Here is a 12591-nt window from a genome sequence, read left to right as displayed (position 1 = left end):
TCCCACCAACTTTACCGCACACCGCGGAGCAAGTTTTATTTTTTTATTACTTCCCTATCAGCGCCAACGCGCTCTCATTTTATACGTTATATATACCTATTTCTATTTATACATATATATGCATGGATGTATATTAGGGTGGTTAATTTTTTACTTGTTTTTTTTTTTTCTCAAGCTGCCACTCAAAAAATTTGTGAGAAAAGTTAAAACAAAAAAAAAAAAAAAAAATTGTCGTGAAACCTGGAGGAGGTAGGTAAATATTTAAAGGTCGCCACCGATTATTGCAACATTTTTTATTTATTTTCACAAATTTTTTGAGTAGCATATAACAATAACAATTATTCTTTGATTAATTTCATTCCTACACCCGTAATCTTAGTTTTATCAATTTTCATTTCGTTAAAACGCACTTTCTAATCCACGCTTACCGAATAAGTTAATCTGGGAAACTGCTTTAAATCTTTTCAATTCGTTGCAATTAATCTGTCAATGGAATTTTTAAATACTAACTAAAAATGAATAGACAAATGATAAGAACAAATACCAGACAAAACAATTATCAAATCGCAGTGACGATTATAATAAACTAAATTAAAGTATTTTAATCAATGAATTGATCGGTTTATCTCATCAAACTTAAAAATTTTACCATATAATCTACAAATTGTTACTGCTGTCATTGGTTTACCGAAAATTCAATCGTCATGACAAAAGTCACGATTAATAAAACGATACCGGATAAAATTTTATCTTTTCCAAAACTATCAAAGACTGTCTTATCTGAATAAAAACATGTCAAAAATTTCCCGAATGTTGCACGGTAAAAATATTGAAAATAAATTTTTATACTCCAAGAATTCTGAAATTACAACACTTGCATAATTATTTTATATAATTTTCATCAAAGTCGTTTCCCTGACTTTTCAAAATTCCAAATTTTCAAATATACAAACTCATGTGAATTGAATATATAAAAATACAAAAATTGAACGATGCGTGAACAAAAATATGCATATGTTACGAAGGAATTTTCTGAAAATCATGCCTTACTCGAGACGCGCAAAAAGTGTCGAGAAATCGAGAAATCGCTTCTTGATTGTACGGAACTGTAGATACTGTGTATAACTTTGATTTAAAGATTGTTTTTACGAAGATACTTCAGGTACCTACTAATTGTTTAATTGAAAGACAGTGTGATTAATATATTTAATTACCTCAGGAAGGAAGTAAGTAATATTCAAAGAACCTACGTTTTCATAAAAAATAAAAACAAATTAAAAGTTTTACAGAAAGATAATCAAAGTTTAATTTAGCTAGTATTTGTTTTAGAAAAATGTGTAAGTAACAAGTATTTTAATCCAAACAAGACTGAATAAATAATATATCCTGATGATTATTAATAAGCTTGATTTTATTTCGCATTTAATTAACAAATTAATAATTTTTTTCTTCAATGTTTCAAAAATCTCTCGAAAATTCTTCTTCTTCAAAAAAAAAAATAAGTCGATAAATCAAAAACTCTAACGTAGATTAAAAATAGAAACCAGCAATAATTTCTCACATATTTGTCCAGTTTCCTCTTTAATCCCGCATCACTTTTCAAAATCAGTTTTTAATTCAATTCAGTATATCGTTGTCAGACGCTCTACGACTCAGCGCATTGCTGCAGCTGGACCAAAAAGCATTCCAGAATGGAACGCAGCGTCCGTATAATAAACATCTGCCAGACCGGTTGGTCATCTCGCCGCGTTACTGGATTTATGCATATGTATAACACCGCACGGTCATGCAGCGAGAAAGAGAGAGAGAGATAGAGATAGAGAGGGGCGGGGGGGGGGAGAAGGGGAGGCATGACTGACCAGTGTCCACTCCGCGTTACTTTTTTCCTCCTTTCTCACCCCTGTGTTCGATCGTTTATTGTGCGGTGGCCTGGTCCAGGTTCTCAGGATGCTGTACGAAGGTAACAAACAACCGGACACTGGTCAGTCACCCCCTTGACCCCAGAAATACTGGTTTCCGGTTATCCTCATCCCCGTCCGGTTACTTGCGGAGACGCGGGTCCCCAGTCTAGATGAAAACACCGTCGGTCGCGGATTGTGGTTGAAAAAATTTATTGCTTGAAAAGAACCGCGCGTGAGGATGTAAGGTCTCGAAGAAAATAAGGCTCGACTTTGCATCGAGTTGGAATTCGGGGTGAGTCACCCTAGAAGTATGAAATTTTACAAATACTTAAAGATCTGCGTAATTTGGTTGTAATATGACGAAAAATCCGTGTATAAGAATCAAATTTTTGGGGGTAAGAACGAAGTGAGATTAAAAATTAGAAAAAACAACCCCTGAAGGTTCAAAGACCCAGATTTGCGACAGGGACGCCACTTCAGTGTTAAGTTGGTGAAAACTGTGAAGCGTTTGATAAAAAAGAGAGAAAAAAAAACTGGAAATAAAATAAACGACGGTTAAAAATATAAGGATCGCTGTTTTGTCGGCCGGGGGTGTAAAATTTCCTGCGACAGAATTTTGCTCAGCGACCGGCGGTCAAGCTGGCTTGGTTAGGGGAAATTTTACTGACCACTGCATGCTGGGCATAGTTGGAAGAAAATTGCGTAGGTGGCTCCAGTGAGGCTGACTCTTGGGAAGATCAATAACTAAGGGTGGCTGTTTTCACTGGGGGTGTTACTTGGGGCGGGGGTGTCGGATTTGAATTGAGGAAAATGGTGCCACGCGCCATCTTTCGATATATGAAAGACGATATCTTATAAGACTTAGAGGGAGACAGAGAGAGTGAAAAACAAGCTTGTTCAATTAATTGTTTGTCATATATACGTATAAAAGGGGTAAATGAAGTGAATTATAATCGATTGGAAAACAAAACGGACAGAAAATTTTATGTGCGTAACAAAAAGTGCGCCAAAGTCTGAGCTGCTTCAAAAAACTTCGAAAAAGAGATTTCACTTGGAACTTGAGAAAAGCCTCGTGAAATTTTATCGGGTTTCAAAAAATATTCGATCGTGTCAATTCGTCAAATTGGATTAATTTTAAAAGAAAAAAAATTGAAGCTTGGGGGGGGGGAGGGACTCCGGTGAAATTTGAATAATATCAAGCTTTTCGTTTTCGAAATTACTAATATAAAGAAATGCTCAAAAATTTCTGTCTAAAAAATTTAGATCATGGTAATATGTGTCTTGCAAAATAAGAGTAGACAAAAAGGTGTTCTCCTAACATATCATGGATCTGATAAAGTGTTCGTATTAGAATTTTACATCATTTCATCTGATTACAAATAACGTTAGTCTCGAGATTTTGGACGGTAAAAATTCATAACACTTCAGACGTATTTACAAGTCTTTATAAAATGAGTATCCGTTTTCTTGCCCGTCATATTCACACTCTGATTTACTGAATTCAATAAGTCGTAATTTAGTTAGCAACAAGATTGATGTTATAAATAATCAGATCGCTAATTCTCTTACACTAGTGTTATTCATATGCTACGAAGATATAATTACACGGTTTTGGGTTTATTTTAAAAAGAACACAAATATTCGACGTTGTTCAATCCAATAGCTCCTAATGAGGTTGAAGTTAGTAACGTTAGCGTAACGAAATATTTAGAAAGAAAAAACAAATCACTATTTTACACTTTTGTAATCACTTTAAAGTGGCTAAATTTTGAAAATGTGAGTTAGTTTCTATTTATCAAAATAATTTACTGCATTTACTCATTCAAAGTCATTCTAAAATTGTATAATAATGATGTTTTCCCAGTCGTTTCGTTACATTGATTAACGTTACTAACTTCAGCCTCTCGGATCTTACCGAACGTGACCAATTCAAACAGACAGAAAAACATTGGTTTCACTTTCTAAATTTTCTTGGTATGAAAACTGCGGAGCTCGGCACCACGAACATTTACTGTTTAAAAGTGAATTTCTCCACTCTATTTGAATGAATTCTCACTCCAAGACATTACCAGAGCATCAAACTGAATTTTATAGTAAAAAAAAAAGTGAAAAATTTTAAGCGTCAAATGAAACAAATTACGAGTATAACCGATGGGTCCCTAAAAGCAGCAACAGTGATTAAGAGGTCGTCGATTTACTCGAGGGTACGATCACTCGTCCCGGTATCACGAGTATCTTCCACCTCCACCTTGGCCCCGATCCCCTCTCATAATCGGTAACTAAGCACCGTTGTGTTTTCATAGGAGGGATACTTTGCACAGGATAAGGGCAAACCGTGTATCCTTATCCCGTTACTCTCGGGCCTTGAGACTCCGGGTCCTATCCTATATATCCAGTCGACGTCTGGGTCCGAAGACTTCGAACTTCCAGAGCCAGGAAGCCGGTAGTTTTGGCTATGGAAGCAAGCCAACACTTACCTATGGCCGTCGGATTGAGCCAAGCGTTAGTTACCCGGTAGGCAAAGTATGAAACTAGCATCCCTCTCCCTCTCTCTCCTTCTCTCTCGCTCCCCGCTGCGAGAGTCCTGGGTAATCACCGAACTTCGACTCTCCCTCGGGGAACCTTCGATATAACTTTACTCCTGCATCGCTCCGGCTGTAGGAGAAGCCGGCTCGACCCTCTCTCCGACAGTCTACAAACTCCGGGTCTCAAGTCTCTACCTCTCTCCTTCTCTTTCTCTCTCTCTCTCTCTATGTATATCTCTATCTCTCTCTGGTTTCTCGTGCCCGAACGTCGTCAGCAGGGATCAGACATGGGGACTTGAAAAATACGCTTTTTACGGACCTGCTTAATCGTTTCGCTAGTTAACAATCCCGTTCGCACAACCAGCGACTCTGGGACTCTTCATCCGACTAGATACGAATATCTGTTCATATGTAATTAAACTTTATTGCAGACTTACTTTGTCTGACTTCTTCAAGTTTCAATGGTACGGAATTTCACGAGGGTCTTGTTAAGGATGTACTTGCGATATATTCTCAACAAGAAGTGAATCTCGTCGACAATATCGAATAATTTATAATATGATGAGAATTGGAATAAAATCAACCACAATAAAGACGATAAGCAAATTAATTAACAATTGGTTAATTTGTTTCCAATTTTCGTCTTATCGTAAAGTATTCACTACAAGTTGAAAATGTATCGCGAGTACATCCTTAAAAGACTTTCCATGGAATCGTAAACTGATTCAAAAGATTAAACAACTGGTTTTGGAACTTGATCAAACCAAATTTCACTGTCTTCTCGCAATTTGAAAATTGAAATCCGTAACGTTGGACTACCGATATATTGAATAATAATTAGCAGAATAAATTTGAAAGAGTTACGTTCATAAAATACGATTAGAATAAATGCTTTCCTTTATCGTACGATTTAGGGAGCGCATTTGGAAGCATTCCAAGAGATTCAAGTGAGGAACGTTAACGTCACGAGAAATCAGAGAGAAATTCATTATATTTGTATAAATTTCAGACAAAATTCTAACGGTGCGAAGCAAATATTTTTCCTCAACCGTGCATCCGTTACATTAACGTTACTAACTTCGATCACATAAATTTCCAAAGTTGCAGAATAGCGATGTTTCGGAAAATTTCATGATCAGCTCATAGACGCAAATATTAGGAAATTGAACCTCATCAACTATTAGCCTAATCAAGCCAATTTCAACTGCAACTTGCACAAAAATTTGAAGAAATCTCAAAGGTGTGTAAGTAAGAAAACATCGGGATGGGAAACCTGAGCTTTCCTCCATTCTCGTTCGAAGAACGTCGAAGACGAGGTTACGGAGCGGAACGAGGGTTGATAGAGGGTCAGAGGAACGTTAACGCACCACGAAACCGTTTACCCCCATAACAATGCCGGCTTATTATAGAACGACAAAAGCTGAGAGAGGGATCTCTGGAAATCTCTCATCTCGCGATGATTAAGGGTCGAAGATGAAAACGAGGAGACGGTAGGATCGAGGAAACTGGCCGCCTCCTCCTCCTCCTCCTCCTCCTCCTCCAACTCCAACAACCACGGGGAAACAATTCTACTATGCAGTACCATTGCACAAGCTACGCGGCTCGATCCTTCAGCCAGGCAAAGATTCGTTCGGACTCGGGAAACGTCAAGTTCGGCTCGTCGCTGCTGCTAATTCGGCTAAACGTAGACGGAGAAGAGCTTGCGGACCCTTAAGCTCGCTAATGAATTCCTTCACCAACAGCTGTCGCCTTAAGATGGACCACGTCAGCCAAGTTTCACGCAACACCGGACCAGCCTCGATCCGTCCATTCTGGCAGCGTTGCAAACGTTAAAGGAATTTCTTTGGATCTTTTGATTGAAGTCTTGAAGTCAAAATTCGGTTGCATTGCGTGTTTTACTAGCGTATTACATTTTTCAGACTTTGGTAACGTCGCGTTACGTCATTCTAGAGTCCAAGGTCCGCAATTATTATCAGATTTGCTTCTACTGGCAAAACAAATTTCAACGAAATTTCAACTTCACTTCGTTGCAAATTTAATTGACACCTCCATCAGAATACGTGTAAAATGAGCGAAGACATATTTTCTTATATCTCATAAACAATCCCGTCAATCGATACAAAATTTTAATCTACCGATTGAATACCATAAATCTATTGAATAGCCAAATCTTATCGAAGAGTGAACGTTAATTCTGATATGGTTACAACTCCCTTAAGAGAGTCGTAAGAATTGTCGCCGTGTTATCTAAATAAGAAATACAAAAAATTGTTTTGCCTGCATTAAAGAGACATTCGTCTGATATGTTGTCAAAGCTGCATTCTGAATCTACTTACCGAGAACTGCTGCACCTCATCCTTCCAACTTCTGCACGTAGAGCGGCGAACAGCGTTCGTCGATTGGTCAAGCTTTCGGTCCATGGAATAATTGCGTGGGCACATAACGGGCAAAGTAGGTGGAAGTACTGAGAATGACAGCTCGTTGCGTAAGGACTGAGACTAATCGGATTTCATCCAGAACCTTGGTAGCCGATGTGGATCGTTCGCGTCATCTGTGGGTAGTCGTGAAAGAGAGGAGTTGTCAATGGAATGGGTTGTCAGCGAAGGATGCGAAGAAGGCTGAGGACATTTACGTGGAAGGCCAACGTCCCGCGAAACGTATACATGTGTATATTAATTAAGTTCGCAGTCGATATGTTATCTAAGAAAATTCATAACCACTCAGCGATAAACAAGTGGTATCAATTTGCTCGGAGGATTCGATCGGTGTCCGAGGCTCGCAAGATGTTCGGATTGTTTTCTCGACCCACGCTAGTTTCCAAACGTCGGAGTTAGTAATAATTTGAAGAGTTTGATAAAACCGGTTGACACGAATTTTTAGTCTGGGTTCTAGAGAACGTTTTCCTTTTTCTTCTCAATACAGGCACCCGTATTAGCTATCATCCAAAAACTTCAAGACTTACTTATCAACGTAACAAGGATAAAAACAAACTGTATAAGTAATAAATAAATGTTTTTGTTACTATTCCATGTATAGAATCAAAATTTGTCTATCTCAATAGAACCTCAAAATAAAAAATAATTTTTTCGGTTGACCTGTTTCATACATTCTTTAAACCCCGACTGTTCCAAATACGAGTGTTCAATGAGGTTGACGACTTGAAAGAAGCAACGGCTCCTTAACTTTACGTTACGAGATGAGTATTCATGAAATTGATTGTCATCGTGATATCACGCAACTTGAAAAGAGAAAATAATCCACCTACTAGTCGTATTACAAACAAGAGAGAGAATTTTACTCGTCAATTGAGAGAAATTCTTCGTCAGGAGCAATGGGCATAACTCGATATCCAGAGGTCCTTTAAGATGGTAGGTAGGCACTTTGTGGCGGTTTGGTGGGATAGCGTCCACGTCGTCGTCGTCGTCGTTTCTAAGGGAAGGATCGTAAGTGGAACGGGGATTGGAGAGAGAGTTGAAACAGGGGTGACGAGGCGGAGAAGGGGTGAGGGGGTGAAGGGGTGAAGGGGTTGGAGAAAATCAGGGGAGGAAACGGGGCTACGAAATTCCCCTCAGGTTATGCCGATGCTATCTAAGACGCAGCCACCCGATCTCCACCCCCAAACCCGCCCTCTTCTCCAGCTCCTTCCAGAAACCAACCATTGTTCTCTCCGAGGGATAATTCAAATTCTGTGCACAACGGTCACGGTGATTCTATACTCCTGGTCATTGCCAATGGCATTTCACTCCGTGTATACGTAGACGCCTGTACCCTCTCGGTTCAATTCTTGTTTCCACTATTCTACAGACACCGGATTGATAATGTCGAGAAGGATATGGTGGGGGGGGGGTCACTTTTTCACATTTCATCAACTTTGGTGGTATGAGAAGAGGATTGGTTTCCCTCGAAGATGGCTTTTTCTACCATCAACGAATCTCTACGTTTTCGAACCTCGTTGGAACACGATAAAACAAATTTTTTGGAAAAAACTCCGTTTGTCGGCCTGTCTGACAAACTTTCGCGATGATCTCGGAAACGGATCTATGAAGAAAATTTCGAACTTACAGGATTTTACAGTCAAACGATAGGCATGAAAAATTGCCATGAATCGGTTAATTTGAAATTCGATTCTTTGTTCTAGCTTTTCTATATTTCGAGACCTTTCCATTTTGACTTTGCTGCACATCAATTTTCTACATTTTTAACATTACATAAAATGGAATTTCACAATTATGAAACTTCGATATTGCGATCCTGAAATTTTTTAATCTTTGTTGTACATATTTACCACCATTCGTATATTCGTATATTGTTACACGAGGAAAAAATTAATTTTGTTAATTCGATTTATTTTTCATTTGAAACACAGTGTGTTCGAATCAAATTTAACCTAATAAAAACAAATACTGCGTTAATTCCTCAGCGATAAGTTTATAATAATTTTTGAAATCATCCTTTGCGTTAACCAAATTACCACGTAAAATACAATATTATTATTATTATTATTCTGATTACGTTCAATATTACCCGAATCACAATTGATCGAATCATCTCGTTGAATTATTATTAGAGACATTTACCAAAGCTACGATCTTCCGCATCTCTGATCTATCAAGTGGTAAAAACTCTTGACTCGATTGACTCGTCATTGGATGATTGAATACATTTCATTGGTCAACAAAAGGCAAGGAAAATAGTCGTCAATTATCTTCGAAATCGTTATTATTATTGTTATTATTAGGGTATTCCGCATTCTGTATTATACGGAGTAAATTGAAGAAGAAATTGAGAGACTGATTCTGGTGAAACGATGCCTGGTGAAGAGGATCCTAATGAAAATTAATACCATTGAAATATGTGACGTATTATTATATATATACTCGTATGTATCGACGTCGTCTTTCATACGGTTATAATATTTTGCCAAAGAAAAATGTTAGACAATTCTATTTGAGGTTCAAGCTCCTTATGTTAATTAAACTCTGCATATTTTGGAGTATGAAAAAAATAATCGTTGCTACTCAATTTGATTTAAACTCAGCCCCTTAAAAAAGGTTTCCGTAAGTTTTTTGGACACAAAAACTCCCCGACTTCTTCAGTTATTCCAGCCTGAAAATATGATTTTTCCGCGTTACCCTTTCAAAAAATATGACGCTCGCCGATTGCAATTTTTTTTTTTTTTTTTTTACACCTTACCTTTAGTAAATATCCTACTGTCTGACTAAAAATTTATAAACAACATCCTGTGATTTTTCGTAAGAAAAACACAAACGAAACGAGATTTCGTATAAAGTAATATACATGAAACGGTGCTAGGAAAAAAAAAAAAATAACCGTGCAATATTATTTTTTCCTCATAATCGGCGAGTACTTGGTACAATAATGACGAGCTTATTTTTTCAACAGATTCAAAATTCCCCGGGTTTTCTCGGTTTTCTCTGTGCCTACGAACCTAGTGACATATATATCGTCAAATTTCTAGACGCCGCAGAGCCTTTGAATGATGCGTTTATAAAGGGGGCCGAGAGAGAAATAGAGAGAGAGAGAGAGAGAGAGAGAGAGAAAATGAGGCGAGAAAGGGCTCAGGGACCCTTCGGAATTGCATTTGGACGGCCATATTTTTTGGGGAAATCTGTCGGGGTGGGAAGTGGGGGGGGGGGAAGAGGAGGCCGATAATTTTCCTTTCATCATTGGCGGGTCGGAAACGGGAAGTCGGGATGCTGCGGGTCGAGGACGCGTCTTAGTCTGGAGCGTTTTCGCCACTCCGTCGTCCAATCAGCCCCCGGCGTCCGCGTCTTACCCTCCCTCCCCCGCTCCACGAAGTCATCTTTCTTTCGCCTCTCTCAATTCCCTCAGAAACTAGTTCCAAGGGTCTGGCTTTCTGCCTGCCCTGACGTTCCTTCGGCAGGCCGCCCTCTTCAGTTTCTGACCAATTAAACAACCCCCCGAGGCTTCTTCAACTTCGTTATCTGTCATTTCGCGATAATTGGATTCTCGAGTTTTCGTAAAAAAAAAAAACGTCAACGACTTTTATCATTCGAATGATTATTAAAACTTGAGTGTGTCTTTTGTTTTGCAACTAAATCGATTTTTATCGTTTTTTTTTTTTGTATGACAGGGTTTGTCGATCACGTTATTCATTTTACAATTAATCCGGTCATTGATTGATTCGTGATGGTTTCGAGTAAAGGTTTATACCGAAACGAATTTATAATATTATGGTCAACCCGAGAAATAGAAATAGATATGCAATTAATTAATTGCGAGGAAATTTGTTGTTTTTTACTTCAATGTTTGAAAATAATAATATTCATATGAATCAATGAATAATTTCTACAGCAAAATAAATTTGACGAATAATTCCAAGATACAAATTATCACCATTCACTGTATGATTAGAATAATATTACAATTATGTGAAAAATTTCAATTGATTGACTATGTAATCACAGAGCTCTGATTTCCGTCACTGCGAAAAAAATAGTTCAAATCAGCGTCAGGAAGAATAGAAGAAGAAAAAAAAGAAATTTTGAATCTTTCAAAAATCGACTAGCAGACAAACTGATCAGAGTTTCAATAGTACAATATACGTATAATATTAAGATATTGAGACTGTATGTTGGTTATTGGCCAGCCAGTGTGTTAAACAAGCTTTGCGCTTCGCCGGAACGTTGATGGAAATTAATAAGCGTCCGGTTCCGCCCCCGTATCTAAACGATATCTGTCTGGCAGGTGAAGTAATCGAGATTTCGGGACGAATAAGACGAAGACGGTGCTAACGGATGATTGAAAGGGCCACTGAAGGGATATGAAATTAATATCTGGACCCTTATATCAATTATCTCTCAAAATACGTGAAATTCCAGTCCACAGTATTCGGTAATTTTTTCATTCCGATAGCATACTTTCATACTTACTCGTGAGAAAGAAAAAATTAGAGAAATTCGTGATGGAGCGTTTCAAATCGGTTGCAAATGGTGAAAAAAAAAAAAATTCCCCAAGTTTTTCAAATATTTATTTCATTACCCTAATTTCCCTGTTTAAGCAGGAACGTGTAACATTTCTTGATCGTAGAATGTAACGAAGCGAGAAAGAAAAAACCTCACGAAAGGTTTCAAAAGAAGATAAATAGCACTGAATAACTTTGTAATGAAATTCAGTACAAAATACAGTGAATGAGCATATTTTTGAGTAGTTTAAAACTTCCCGCTTAGACAGGGAGACTAGGGGAATGAAATAAAAATTTGAGAAAATTAGGATTTTCTTTTTTTTCACCATTTGGGACCGATTTTACAGGGACTATCATAAATTTTTGTTTTTTTTTTTCCACCCCATGTAAGAACCACCCTAATATATATATATCTGTGATATCTGCGGGGTTACAAAGGCCAGTCGAAGGCACAGCAGGCATCTCTCTCAATCCCAATAGACCCGTCCCAAGCCTCTCGTGACATAAGTAAAGGCATTCGAAGCATCTTCAGGTTCCCCTCGAAAACCCGAGAATCTATATTCCCTCCGTGCACGCCACCCGTTCGTATTATTATAGGGCTAAATGCGTAGGGGTATGAGTATTACACAACAATGATGAACTTCGAAATTTGAACGCTGAGAAAATCGGCGATATATATAATTACGTCATATGTACATTAAACAGGTGCAATCGTATTATATATATCCAATAATAATAGTTTATCTTTTTTTGGCTGAGATAAAAAAAAAAAAAAAAAAAAGAACAAAAAAATTGACCTTAGTATTGAAATAAAAAAAAAATATATATTTTTGTTGTTCTTAAAAAAAATGGCAATTAGTGACGTGTAGAATTAATTGTGTCCGATTGACGATTGAATCTGTACACATACGTACATAATTTATAATAAAAGAAAATATATTATATATTGAATGTTTTCGATGAATTGTTTGTAGATTCATCGTCAATCATGATTCTTCAATTACACAATTATTTTGATATTACAGTCATTCGAAATCAGGTATACAGTAGATGAAAGTAAATCATTGAAAAAAAAAAGCACAGAGTATTAAGAGATTTTCAAATCTGGTAATTAGGTGATTTTCAATCGGGTTTCAGATCGCTTTCCGCTATAAACAAAGTTCGACTGACTTCTTCTCGATTTTTCTAATTTTGTTACACCCGCTCGTCGATCAAACCA

At 37.5% G+C, this 12591-nt stretch overlaps 1 long non-coding RNA gene across 3 annotated transcripts in view; it reads right to left on the bottom strand.

Moving 5' to 3' along the window:
- LOC124222840 (uncharacterized) overlaps positions 1 to 12591 on the bottom strand; it is a 126234-nt gene that overhangs the window by 91769 nt on the left and 21874 nt on the right. For 2 of the 3 annotated variants that reach the window (XR_006884124.2, XR_006884122.2), the window contains exon 3: positions 6763 to 6977. The exons of the other annotated variant lie outside the window; for it this stretch is intronic. This is a non-coding gene — a long non-coding RNA (uncharacterized lncRNA). The remainder of the gene's footprint in view (positions 1 to 6762; positions 6978 to 12591) is intronic. 3 annotated transcript variants of the gene reach the window in all.

The sequence above is a fragment of the Neodiprion pinetum genome, chromosome 7 (genome assembly GCF_021155775.2).
Source record: "Neodiprion pinetum isolate iyNeoPine1 chromosome 7, iyNeoPine1.2, whole genome shotgun sequence".
Classification (NCBI taxonomy): Eukaryota; Metazoa; Arthropoda; class Insecta; order Hymenoptera; family Diprionidae; genus Neodiprion; species Neodiprion pinetum.
The sequence above is the reverse complement of the archived record's forward strand: the minus strand, read 5'-3'. Positions and strand labels throughout refer to the sequence as shown.